Raw genomic sequence first — 14,399 nt, forward strand, 5'->3', positions numbered from 1 at the left:
ATTTCCACATAATTTGACTTGCACACGCGCAGCGTCAACGGCGAAGATGGGAAAGAATGGCTGCGAGCGACTGTCGCAGAACACTGGGGAAAATATAAACTAAATAATGTGGAAAATATTTGCATTTAAAATATTATAAATATATCCGCAGGAGCTCAGCTAAGAGGATAAGGGTAAAATAACATCGAAATCCACTTTAAGTCAGAATTTATATGTGGTTTACTTGTGAATTTAACCTTTATTTTTCCAAGTGCAGTATGGAGGAGGGTTGGCTGCAGGCTCAGCACAAGGACATGCCAGGTGGGAGCCATAGGCAGCTGCCCGGAGCTGGTCTCCTGGAGCCTTACCGCAGACAGCTGTCACTTAAATTCACTTCTCCGGCTGACAACTGCGTCGAAGTGGCATCCTGCAGATCCTTTGGCACCACTTGGGGTGCAGGGGTGCAGGGCGGAGGGGCTCACCTGTCTTGTTTTCTTTTGTAGAAAAGGTTGCTAAAAGCTTTTCGCTTTCAATGAACGTTTGCTTGCAGCTCCTTCTATAAGGTTCACCTTGTGTTCTCTTTAGACTCTTTAATCGATAAATGAATAAAAAGTACCAAATCAATATCTCTCATGTATTTTCCATTCCAAACTCATTGGAAGATACCCTGAGATCTGGTTTTTAGTGGAAATATTACTTATAGGATTTATTGTACAACCAACGTTCTATCTTCTTTGAATTTCCCCCGAAATCCTCACTCAATCTGCCTTCGTTTGCCTCTTGAACTCGCAAATGGATAGTTCTGCTTCGGATTTACAGATTTTGCATGGAAATGTTGCATTTTTAGCCTCTCCATTGCCTCAGAATTTCCCCTTTACTCCCAGAATTTTCCAGCCATTCGCCATGCATATTTTCCCTCCTCGAATATCTGATCCGCTCTCTGGTGTGTGCGAAATTCGAATGAATTTTCACAAATAAAGCTGCGCGTGCTCTCTTAACAAGCGAAACAATTTAAATGGAAAATATGGCAGAGGGGGAGACGGGTGTAAAGAGCTGAATCGTGAAAAGTGTCAAAAAACAAAGTGACTGAACAATTGACAATCTCTCCTCACAACCCTCACTCAATCAAATTCATAGCTCAGTCAGTGGAAAACCACTCAAAAAGAAAGAGGCGACGCCCGGCGAACTATAAAAAGTTTTCCAGCTTTTCCATTAAACGAAGCGAGAATAAATGACCTCTCATTAAATTATTATGCATTTTACTCTTATTTTTTGTTTTGAGTCATTACAATAAAGGTTATATGGTTCATGAATGTTTTTACCTGAATTATCGGAGAATACCTAGAGACCAATGGCACCTTTAAGCTACAGAAAATGTAGAGCTGAGGAGGGAGAGCCATCAAATGATTTTACGTTTTAAAAAAGTTGAATTTTGATCAGTGCAGTGACTCCATTTCTGTAACTATTGCTTTCATGAACTCAAGGTAAAAGGAACGATATTATATATATGTATATAATTAATTATTATTTAAAAGAGCCTGTCAACTCCATGAGATGTTCAATTAAAGTTAATCAAATACCAAAGTGTGGAGTAGATTAATTCTGCCTTTCCCAACAGAGTCAATTCTCAGTCTCCCTTCCATCAAAGGATTTTGTTATTGCTTTTCCCTGTCTCTTAAATACAGTTTGACTTTATTTCCATCCATCGATCAAATTTCCCCCAATCGGAGTTGGTCACTTACTCAGTTAGTTGGCCAAAGTTTTGGCTTTAGCCCGGGACATTAGTCAAAATGCTAACTAAATATGGCTTCAATTGCTTAACTGCCACTGACAGCGGTCAGAGATGGGGGAGCAGCCTTTACCCATGATTGAATTTGGCTTTAGAAAAGGCAACACGAAGCGTTTATAAATCATCGGATTAAAGTGAGAAAAAAGAGGGAAAAGTAAATAAAAGGGCCAGCTCACATTTATTGGTATTAGCCCCGAAGTTGTCGACATCTTCTGCAATTGGCCCTGGTCTTTGCTCATTAATCTTAGTTAGCTATTGCGCCTGGCTACCCAGGATCTTATATATAAAGCCTACACCTAAAGAAAAGGGGAGGAGAAATGTGAGGGAAATATATAAAATTGTATTAACACAAATTCTTAATTAATCAATGAAAGGAAAGGGTTCAAGTAACCTTTCAATAACAACTAAACAGACTGAAAATATTAACACCTACAACTAATTCCGAATAATTCTATTCTTCGTCGCACTTGCTGTTCTCTCAGTGTGCCTTCTGCCACCACCTGACCTTAACCCCTCGTTGCCGGGGCTGCTGGCATCGCTTAACCCTTCGCCCTCGTCACTTAAGAGACTGCCACTCACTCACAGCTCTACACAGTTTTAATTCATTTTAATTTGTTGCCTGTTTGTCTTTGTGACTGAGCTTTGGCTTCGGCACCTCTCTGGGTAATTCACAGCCTTGTTAAGGACTCCCCTCCCTTCTACGAAGTGTCCATTGCTCTTTAAGTTGGTTTAAGCAGCCGTAAGTTTTCCACTTTCCCCCTTGTAAATAAGGGCAGACAGAGCGAGGTCAGTCGTCGGGAAGAACATAAAAAGTTTGTAAGTCATTCCAAAAATGATTTCTTGGCTGGCTACTGATTATATCAATTTTTGGGGAGAAGGGAAATCGCATTTTCCTGCACTCTGAGGATATGAGATTGGGTGTCTGAGGGAAAAGTGCACAATAAAAATGCGAAAGTAGTGAAAATCATGAGAAAGCAAAAATAACTGAAGAAGGGAGAGGCTGAGGTAGGGGATTACTAAGGTTATCCTTCGCCAAACTATATACATAAATACAAAAGTAAGTAAGTAATTTATATTTGTGCGTGGCGGCACGTGTCCTGCTCAAGTGGTTCATCAATCAAGCCACCGAAGAGGCCAATCAATCGAAGCTGGCCAAAGTCCAGGACTCAGCACCACAAGAAAGAACTTAACTTGATCATTTTAATGGGTGTTAAAGATATATAGATACCCACAGCTGACTGCTAACTTTTACATTTGTTTATCATTTAATTGGTTACCAAAATCTCCTCTCCCCTGGCCAAGTCTGCTTTTGTTTTTCACACACTTTTGGCCATTTTCCATTTAGGTTTCTGGGTTAGTTTGCCTTTACTTTACTTGATTTTCTTCCTTTTTTGCAGCTTGTTCATTTTCAGGGCTTATCGGACAAAGCCAAGGAAATATAGTGGCTATGGGAAAGAGAATGGCAATCGCAATTGTTTTTGTAATTATTTGCGGTTAGTTTTCCCCCAGAGAAAATCCCCTTGCCTTTTCTTTTATCTCGCCAAAACATTGTCTCCTCTCAGAGTCCCCTTTACCCTCGAATCGCTTTCAAACTATTTTTCAGCACTGGCCATATATTTTCTATTTTAGCAACATGGTCTTTATGCCCTGCAGGATATAGTCTAGGATGGGGTGAAGGTGTTTATGAGGGAGAGGTTGTTTAATTCTTATAAAGAGTAATTCTTGAATTCTTCATTGAATTTTAAGATATTTAAACATAAACTCCCAACATTTATCCACTGTTTGCTCAGTTTTCGATTTCCAATCAAGTTAAGTTTATCATAGGAAGGTCATCTGAGAAGTGGAGCCTCCCCCGAACACCCTTTGTTGACTTTTACCCTCTCCTAGTACGCTCTCCGCATATCAGAGCCCTTGTCCCGGATGGATATTTGTGTTTTATGGTTATGCTCGCATATGGGAAGCCATAAAACCGGCAACTGCGGACACTAAGCCCGAGTAGGGAGGGATTGGAGTGGGCTGGGTGGTAATTTACATTCCATTTTCGCTTAGTTCTCTGCGACAAATTAAGGAAATGCAGGGATAGAGGCAAAGATGGAATGGCTAAGCTATATTAATCCGAGACTCAATTCATATTCAATTGGCGCCCTTTTTGCTCATTTGAGTTTCACCCTTCGATGTATCTTTTGAGGGGTAACTGCCTAACTCCCTCCCATATCCCGCAGACTCGCTAACCCTTGGGACCCGAATCCAACTCATTTATCCACACACTCGTCACACCCACTTGAGGGGTGCCAAGTGCCACTTGGAGCAAAAAGGCGAATCGGATGAAATGGGAGTGGCTGGGAGTAGGGACAGGAGCAGGGACTCTAAGCAGAGTTGTCTGAGTAAGGAACCCTAGTAAATATTTCAAGGTTTTTGCATTTGTTGTAGAACATAAAATATTTATATTTTAGTGATCGATAAAGGTGCTTGATCAATTTAATTAAGAATTGAATTTTAAGTAGGGTTCTTATTTCATAATTCTTATTTTATTAAACTCCTCTTCGTAAATTCGAATAAGACAAGTCTTCTCTATATATTTTCTCTTCGAACTGTTGCTGGTTTCATCGCTACTCTGGAGCAGCACTGACTGTAACATATGTGGCCCAGAAGTCACCCCTATTCCCTTTTTGGCCACTTACACCTCCCTGAGCTCATCTGGAAAATATGGGAACGGGCCAAGTAGTTTCTTTGATTATTCAAATACATATAGATGTATGAAGACATTGGACCGATTCGATTAGTCCAGACTGCAGACCCCGCACGAAATGTGAGAACATAAAAAATAATGAAAGCAAGGACTATGGAGGGTCTGATTTTCGGGGGCTTTTGTGATGACATCGACAGGAATATGTTGTTACCTGGAAGTTCTGAATGGGCTATAAAATCCGATACGAAGTTCGATTGGAATTGAATTTCAATCAAGCCCAAAAATAAGCCTTACCTCTTGGAGGTAGAAGGTAAGGTAAGAATGTTAATCGTATTTATTAGAACTAGCAACTTTCAAGGAAAATAATTCAAATGCCTGCTAACAGGTTCCTTTAAATTTAGTTATTATTTCATTTGTGTTAAATTTAAGAATAATAACTATAATAAATGTATTTAATTCAACTTTAATTCGACTGCCAACACTGCTCCTTGGGTCACTCATTATGGTCCTGCCTGTCTCGTTCCTAACTTCACCCATTCGGCCATCTCGGTACGTGCACTCGTACTTCACAGCTGCCACATTTTATTCTAATCATAATGGTGGGGAGGAGATCCTGCCAGGACCCAAGGATAGTTCACAAGGCGACAGAACGACGTGTGGCGTCCGAGTGCCAAGTGCCAAGTGGCAAGTGCCAGTGATGTGGGATAAGTGAATGGCCAGAGGCACATTTTCAGACTTTCCCCATTTTCCCATTTCGTTTCATTTGGCTTGAGAGGCCTGAGTAAGCCAGAAGATTGTGCATTATGAGTTGGAATTCTCTAAAGGAAGTAACCCCTTGAAGGCAGACATGGGAAGTGATTCAGATTCAACTCAGGGATATAGCTACGAAGGTGGAAAATATCCATTATAGTTGTTTTAGAGACGAGAGTTCAAGCCACTATTGCTATGAACACAGCTGTATAGACACAGCCCCCGGCAATTGCCATTTCATTTGCATCTGTTGATGGCATTTTGCGGTTGCACCAGCCCAACTCTCTCCCCCGCCTATTCCTGTTCTAATGAGCTGCACACTCGTTGCCATGGCCACGAATGAGGACTAGACTTCTGTTTATATTCGCATAAGTATATATAGACACGTATTCGCAGTTAATTGTGGCTTAGTTCCGCCTAATTCGCTTTCAATCTCTTGAGCCAGCCCCCAACTCTGTGAGTTTCTCAGCAAAAATTTGGTATTGTTGAGGGTTTTAATAGCAGCAGCCACAAGGCAATCCCAAAGTAAATTCTAAATACTTGAGCTACAGTTTCTGAAATGTTTACTAAAACCGAGTGAATGTTTACAAGGGAAATGTAAGAAAGCAATATAAGATGCACAACTTCCGACGCCAAAGATGCAATGCAATGGCTGTCATAACTGTCAATAACAGCATAATATTAGCGAGAAAAGAACAAACAACAGAAAGCTAAAAACAACAAACACATAAAATAACAATCACTGTCAACCATCTGCCTTTGGATAATAAAACTCGTAAAAATCAAACAAAAGACGGAAAAATGTTAACGATAATTCGGCTCAACAACAAGCCAGAGAATGCAATAAACTGGAGAGAAGCATTCACATTTGTATATGAACAACCATAAAAAAAATAATATTACATTTTCAGCCTAATTGTGATTTGTTTAACAGCGGGGATATTTGAGGAGAATTAACCCCAAACTTAAATCTTCGACTTCAAAATTAAATTAAAAATCAAATGATATATAAATTATCTTCTCCACTCTTCAAATTTCAAAGGATAATTAATGAAACTGTCAGAATAATTGATCTGTGTCTACATACCATTATCCACACACTCGACTCATCACTCATTTACCAACAAATTAGCGAAACATTTTCCTCCCGCTTCTCCTCCTCCGAATTTCACATTATTTTCCATCGATTTTAATTGGTAAATGCCAAATGAAAGCAGATGCATTTTTCATTCAGTTTGTAAATAAATAAATTGACTTTAATTGTGCAAACTGTTTCATTTTTCGATTACAGAAACCGCCCAGCAAACGTTTCTAATTTGGAGAAGTGAGCCCGGAATCGGAAGCCGGGAGCAGAGGGTCGGAATATCAAATTGCGAATTCACAGGTAGCTACCACTTCTGTATCCATGCAAACTTGTGTGAATACCCACTACAGGTGCGAAACTAAACCCATTTGGCTGGCAAATTCCACTGCGGGCTCAGCAGCTCATTTAACAAGGCTGAAACAAGGGAATTAAGTTGAGACGAGGACAAAGCCAAGAGGCATTTTATGGTTATCCTGCCTCCAGTCGCAGAGGTGTAAAACTTTGAACACGGAATGACATGCCGATTAAATTAATGTCCTCAACCGAGGACACGCTGGGTGGGCAGGAGAAGGGAAATAAAGGGAACGAGGGAGGCTGGGTGGAAGCACCTTTTGCTCTTGGCCAATAAAGCGACACTTTGGGCCCCATGAAAAAATATCATAAAAATAAAAACATTCAGCGAATGTTTGATAACTTTTACTCAGAGTCCTTATAAATATGCTCCAATCTGTGTCAGAGTATCATCTTTTGAGGCACCTAATACTTAAGGTGATATTTATAGGTATTATAAGTGTTGTCTATACATTCAAAATACCAAACAGTTTTTCATATACCTACAATTACATTCATAAAGATATTTATTATATTATTCGGATACATAAATATAAAGATGAGAGCCCAATCACAGGGGGGAAACGTAGGCTGACATTGACACCTGTGACCTGCGGCAGATTAAGGGACAGAGAGAGTGAGGGCCAGGATGGAGGCAGACACATGGCCGGGACACCATGTGCTCCATATAATCACAGCAAATGACAATGGCCATAGGACCCTCTCCTCAGTTAAGGCTGTAAGCTGATATGCTCATCTCCCTAAGACGTTGACCCCTTTTGGGATGGGTTTGAGGCGGGAAGAGAAGAATCTGACATGGAGTGAGACCCAATAGCCCTCTAGAAACATGACAAATACAAATTAGATTCAATAATTTAAAAGTGTTTTTGGTTCATCTGAACCTAGCTAAGCTATTATTTCTGTATTATCCGGATAAAACCACTCACTTGTGGCAATAATTCGTAGTTTCGCGTGGAGCGAGTGTCATTAAAATCCACAGATCCGTCAAATAGAAATATCAAAACAAATTACATTTGGTCCGACCACAGAAATTGCAATCAACCCCGGAATTGTGGAATTGCATACGAAATGGTGGCCTTCCGCCGAGCTCTTCAGCCTCGCAGCTCCCCTTTTCCCACCAACAGATTTCCCACAGTTTTCCCACAACTTTTGTACTGTTGTGGTTGGCTTTTTATTATTTTGTCCAGTGCGAGCATTTCCAAATAAGCCAAAAATGTGCAAATGGTGAGGTGGTTCAAGGCTTTAAAGTTCAAATTAAATTACGTTTTCTAGAGTTTTTAATTTTTGTGGAATTTTGTTTTTAAGGAAAACAGTTGAGGTGGTATTTAGAGAGTAGAAAGTACCTGAAATATTTTTAAGTTTCACATTTTCCTTGGTATATTTTATACAAATTAATCATCATTCTGCATTTATCAGATTATAGAATGTAACTTCACCTTTTTACTTTTCTGCTGCACAAAAATAAGTATTTTGAGAGCCCTTTTCCCTCTCCATTCTTCACCTTCACTCAGTTTTCCCCCTCGCGTTTTTCCTTTCAGCAGACACATAATAAATCCAATGCCAGGGTCACAGCTTTTCAGCGTGGATTACGGAATATAAATAGAAGAACTGAAAGGGAAATATATATACAAGTATCCCGAGTGGAGGTGGAGGAAGCCCCAGCTCACATTCTCTGAATGGATACTAATATGAAATGTTAAAAATATTCAAATAAATCTCACCACGAAGCTATCGTCATTCTATAAATAAACTCACCCAAGAAGATAATAAATGTAGGTGGCCAAGACGGGAAAGTTTTGCGTCGATGGATTTCGCAGAAATTCCACTTTATCCCGACGACATTGGCACTTAATTAAAAACTCAATTTGATGTACATATATTTATGGCACAGCCATGCACAAGATGGTAGGTTATTGAGGTATTTGAAGTGTATTTTCATTTATTCATTGATTTATTAAGTAAAAGCATTAAAAGTAGTTTTTGTAAGCTATATACTTTACATCTATATAACTTTTTTATTAGCATTGCGGTGCTTTGAACTATTTGTTGCCAGGCGAGTCGATTTAGCCATGTCTGTCTGTCTGTGTATTTTGTTTCTCCTCTTAGAACTTCGGAGATGATATTATTCTTCATAATTTCGATATGGGTTACATATTTATATATTTCTATAAATAAAATATTATAAACTTCTCTTGCTTACCAAGTAGTTCCTATTTGCTTGAACCCGAGTGTATGCAAAGCAGGGCGTGTGACCGGAATTCCCCAATCGAAGCGAGGCCAAAAGCGTTCTCTCCTCGGATTGCGGATAAAGGAATTCGGTCCTGCTGCTCCAACCTAAATAAACTTGGCCTCCGCTGGGAATAGACACAGGACTTGTTGGTGGCGGAGGACGACGTGCTCCTTCTGTTTGGTCCGACAACAGCTGGCGCGAACCCAAGCGAACCTCTTGGCCACTCCAGCGTTCACTCCCGTTTAATGAAAGTGCATGAAAAATTAAATAATAATAATAGTACTCGCCATGTGCGACAAGTGGCCATGAAGAGCGGAAAATACTGGCTGTAACGGAAAGCCATTAGCACGAAGAGAGAAGCGAATGGGGAAGGAGTTTTCCGGGAGGAAAACATGTAGTTCCTGCCTTTAAATATGCAAATGGATGCTGGGAAACTATTTTATTATTCACTCACGCACATCCAGCAGCCGCCGTCCACTTGCCGAAAGACAAGTTTTTATTCTTCTATATTTTGCCAGGATCCGCCCCCAGCAGGCTCTTTACTGTTATGTGCTGTTTACGAGGCCATAAAGGAGGAGAAGCAGCTACGAGGCGGAGCAGGATGGGGAATGGGTGTGGAAAGGAGCTTTCAGGAAAGAAAAAATCCTTCCAAAATTTGACACAATTTTATGAGGTGTTTTTGGGGGAAGTAACTAATTCATAAAAACCATTTTTGATTATAGAAAATATATAAAAATAGTCTTCAAACTAAGTCTATCAGTTATCATATATTTACATACTGAAAAGTTCTTATATATGTAGTGGATACTGTATATTTAAATACTTTTATATATCTGTTGTTTATATAGATGCATTTTAAAAGCCACGTTAACAATCCCCAATCGAAGCCCCATGCACTTCACCCTCCTTTTATGCTCTGGATAATTGTTGAAACTCGAAAACAGATTTCCCGCCCAAAGCACGCTGTCCCGCCTGACATTAAACAGAGCGAAATCCTTTGTACAGACAACAGACAAGGTCCTCGCTCCTCGCCAACTGTTAAGGGGATTGAACATGGACATTCCACATGAACACCATCGACATCGGCGACAACCTTCTGACCAATAAGCCGCCTAGACCGGGACGCAACCGTAACTGAACCCGGATCAAATCATGTCAACTTAGGCCACCAAAGCGAGAACATGCCCCGCTGCTACCCTTGAATTGGGCATATCAGTGCCTCATTAATTGGTATTTTCTAAAATATATATCAGCTAAGAAATGAATAGAGTAAATCATGAGGTCAAAAGCTATCTCTTATAACATAAAACAATATTTGTTAATTTAACAATCAAATTTCAAGTACAAAGATTACTTGTGAATAATTGTTAGACTTAAAATGCTGTAAAGAACTCCAGAACATGCCTGAAGAAGTTACTTATTGTCCTGGGGATAAACAGCATGAAATATTATATATATATTTATTTTACAAATAGTATCTATTTATATACTATACCATTTAAGGCATATTCTTGAGTTGGGGTATCGTACCCTTCGATTCAACTTTTCTCCGCAATCCTTTTACCCCGAACTTCCTCTCAGATTGAATATTTGCACAGGAAACGGAAAACGGAAACTGTTGTGTCCTGTCTGGCCCCGGGCTGTTATCAGGGCTTAGGGGTAGGGATGTGGGTCTGGGGTTATAAGGTCCTGGGTCCTGCATTCTATGCTTGCACACTTTACTGGGATAGCGTTGGAACTACGCAACTTAAAACTGTTTACAACAACAAAAGAAAGGTTTCTCTTGGCATATTAAAAAAGTTTCCCATATTAACAAACTGATTTTTAGGCTGCTGATACATTAACTCAGCTCGAGTTATTAAGAAATCTTTAAGAAAAAGTCTTATTGGAACTTACTTCACCATGAAAATGAAAGCATTTTGGTTGTAAAGGTGCTTTTTCCTTGCTTGTTTCTCAGTCAAAGATTCCCAAATCTTTTTGTATATTCTTAATGCTGAGCTTTGGGTTTCATTCAGCTCCTAATGGTAATTTCACATATATTTTATGTTTTATATTCCATCTTTAAATAAGATTAATTCCAGGTATTGCACCTGAATCGAATTGAATTGAAAGGAGTCTTTGATCAAGGTCTGAATTAAATATTAGTTATGCTTATTCAAAGGAATTCAAAGTAACGGAATTTAATTAAATTGGTTTAGTTCTCTCTTGCTTCTTATTTCATTTTTTAAATATATATAAATACATCTTACTTTTGTTTAATTTTATTATGTTGCAAACTTAATTTCAAAGCAAACAATATACTTTAGAAAGAAAAATAAAAGTAAATAAGGCTTCTCTGATTTTGTCTCTGTATACTTACCTCCTGTCCTTAATGTCCTTCCCCTCGGCTTCTGTTTGTTTTTATTGATGACACAAATGGGTCATTGGTTCCATACTTCTGCCATCTCTCCCCACAATCCCCACTTTTCTGGGGATAAAGCTGGCGATGGATGGGTCATTGCAGGGCCATAATGATAACGTGTCCTGCGTGTGAGAGCAAGGAGCAAAAATTAAGCATTGAATGCCGCCAAGCCCAAGGAGATTCTCTTTCAAGTCGGGCCAGAAACAAGGCTATTCCGAAATGAAACCAAAATCCAATTGATCCATGAAAAGTACATAGTAATACATTTAAAGATATTGCCAGTAAATATACATATAATTTTGTAGAACAAAAAGCAAGCCACAAACAATAGACAGAAATTGTTGCCGATGCTGAGGCAGCTTCTGCTATTTTCCAATGAGGAAAAGTGTGAAATTGTGCCGTTATTCATTATTCACATAAAGAGATGTTCATTTGTACAGACAAGCCACTCATTTAGGAATTCATACACATCCGTGGGTATACATACCGATGTATATACTATATGTATCCTCATAGCTGGCCATTTGGCCTAGACCAGAAAGGCGGCTCCTTTTGGCCTCGGTCTACCTCGCCTCGGTTATTGTGAAAAATTGAAATTGAAAACAAACAAACACAGGTTCAGAGCACAGTGGGATGAAGCTTAACATTTGACAAGTACCAAAATAGTTAGCAAAGAAAATATGGCATAGATAGAGCTAATAAATAATAAAATTAAACTAAACAATCGAATTAATGACTTAAATTCTGTGAAGTTAATTTAAGTATTTATGAATATTTAAAGCCACTTTTCTAGGTCACATTCTACCATAAAGACAGATGATTCCGAGAACTGCTAAAAATGTGGGAAAGTGGGGTGTTGAGTCTGTTGTCATGGGTGGCGTTTCCAGAGAGGCTGAGCGATTTCGGGGGCAGCATTGTTGTGTCCTGGTTGCCTGGTTGCCGGGAAAAGAACGCCCCTGGCCGACTTTTGACTTGTGTTTTTACAGCTGCTCTGTGTGCGAGTGTGTAGGTGTAATTGCCACGCCTCTTTTCGCCTCTGCGCCATTTTGGAAATTTATATACGTTGACAAGTTGAGTGCTCGAAGAGAGGTGAAAACACTCAGCTGGAGGCATATCCTTCGAGCACCTTTACTATATCTTGAATATATTTATTAAGATTCAAAATAAAGAGGAAATATTTCGATAGAAGCTTTGAGAACAACTCATGATTAACCGCTTTAAGAATAATTAAAGGTTTAATCAGCTCAATTGGACTTCACCTACTTGGGAACTTTCACTCATTCACCATTATTTTCTCTCTCTTCTGCTTCTTTTTATTTAATTTTTCTCAATTTCCTTAACACGTTTCCCTCATCTTACTCCTCCAACTCATGAACTACATGTCGTATACGTAATGTTAATATTCTTGGAACTACAAAGTTTTTAAGGCTGCTAAATGTTTGTTGCCAAGGGCGAAGGAGAGTGGATGTGTAGAAGGAGAAATAGAAGCTGAGAAGGAGAAGAAATAGAGAATAAAGAGGATAGAGAGGGGGAAAAGGGCAGACCAATGAAAGTAAAACTTTCGTATTCCATCGGCGACATCAATGTGGCCACAAAATTGTGTGGCGCCAAAGTCAGGGGACAATAACTGAACTCAGACCTTACAAGAAGAAAAAAAAACGAATATTAAATATCAAAGAAGAAATGGATAAAAGTTTATAAAATATAAGTATGTTTAAAAGTCTGGAAATCAAAGCATTCTTTATCCCTCAAGGGGTATTACTCCCCTTCAAAACCATAAAACCGCAACTACCCCATTTTCTAACCGCCTTGTCAACTTTTCTCTGCTCGTTTAATTATCACTTTATGGGGCACAAACAAAAACGGGAGTTTTCCCCCCGATTTTTCTCTATTTTCTTTTGTCTTTTACCTATTTTCACTACTATAAATATAAATTTATTCAACCTAAAAGTTGACCTTTGATTATTGTTTGTACATTTTTTAAGCATTATTTCTTGGGTAATGATTTTATTAATTATTTCGGCAATTTATACTGTCCTTTGCCTTTGGCCCGAAAGTAAATTTGGCCAATTCTAAGCACTGAACCTGCCCCTACAGCAACCAAAGGACAATGGTCAGAAAGAGACATTGTTGTGGTGGCATTTAATAATCAAGACTCTTTGCACGCTTTCGCCTTTTGAACACACTTTGACCAAGTCTATTTTTTGGCCACTTCGTAGACCATTGTTCGGGAAAAAATAGACAAAAATAGGAGGCCAGGGAACAAAGGCACAGCCAAATTAAAATGCAAGCCAAACCAAAGCTGCCGGGACATGTCCAGCTCTCCCAGACATCTCATCACATCCACGAGAGAATTTCGAGCAAACAAGTTCTCTTCTGCAGGGGGAAATGCATTAGAAATGGAAGCCACTCCTCGAAAACCAATTTAATAGAACGATTCAGATACGAAAAATTCCCACACGAAGTTGTCTATTCAGCTAAAAAGTTCAAATTGATATTGAACTTTGGGAAATATTTTTGTTATTTATTAAAACCAAAGGAGAGTAGTTGCAGGAATATTTATTTATGAATTCACAGAGAAGACTATTTGAAAAGTAGGGAATAGGTATTCATTAAGATCCTGAATTGGGTTATAATCCAGACACATCCTCATTACCATCGAAATTACCCTTCTTCCCTTAAACGGGTTTCATGTCATCGATTAACCGCAATGCATACAATTGAAATGCAGCTCAAAAAGCCCACATAAAAGCTGGTCAAGGCACAATAGACCCTGTGGTCTGCTGACAACTGTGGTTAATAACGAAGGGAATGAGGATGGAGTCCTTCCCCATATTCATTCATCCTTCCACGCACGCACGACTGACCACACACGGCCACCCTGGAAGTGGAGGGAAAACTCAAAGCGAAACTTTGAGTTCTGCCACGGCTTTCCCCGCCAATTTTCCAATTCTGTTTGCTGTTCGCCAGCATAACTAACTATTCCTCAACGAAAATGTGAAAGTGGGGAAGGGACACGTCCTCAGAGTGTCTAACTTTTTGGACGAGTTCTTAACTTGGCAGAGGGATACAGGCCTAAATCCAAATTGCAACAGCCACAGCTCATCTACATTATACAACCAGAAG

General features: G+C 39.3%; 1 protein-coding gene across 1 annotated transcript in view; it reads left to right on the forward strand.

Moving 5' to 3' along the window:
* Nucleotides 1-14,399, forward strand: part of LOC108082895 (allatostatin-A receptor) — a 68,180-nt gene that overhangs the window by 29,839 nt on the left and 23,942 nt on the right. The window contains exon 2 of the mRNA XM_041775049.2: nt 6,499-6,591. The gene's annotated coding sequence lies outside the window, so the exon portion shown is untranslated. The remainder of the gene's footprint in view (nt 1-6,498; nt 6,592-14,399) is intronic.

Source organism: Drosophila kikkawai, chromosome X (assembly GCF_030179895.1).
Source record: "Drosophila kikkawai strain 14028-0561.14 chromosome X, DkikHiC1v2, whole genome shotgun sequence".
Taxonomy (NCBI): domain Eukaryota; kingdom Metazoa; phylum Arthropoda; class Insecta; order Diptera; family Drosophilidae; genus Drosophila; species Drosophila kikkawai.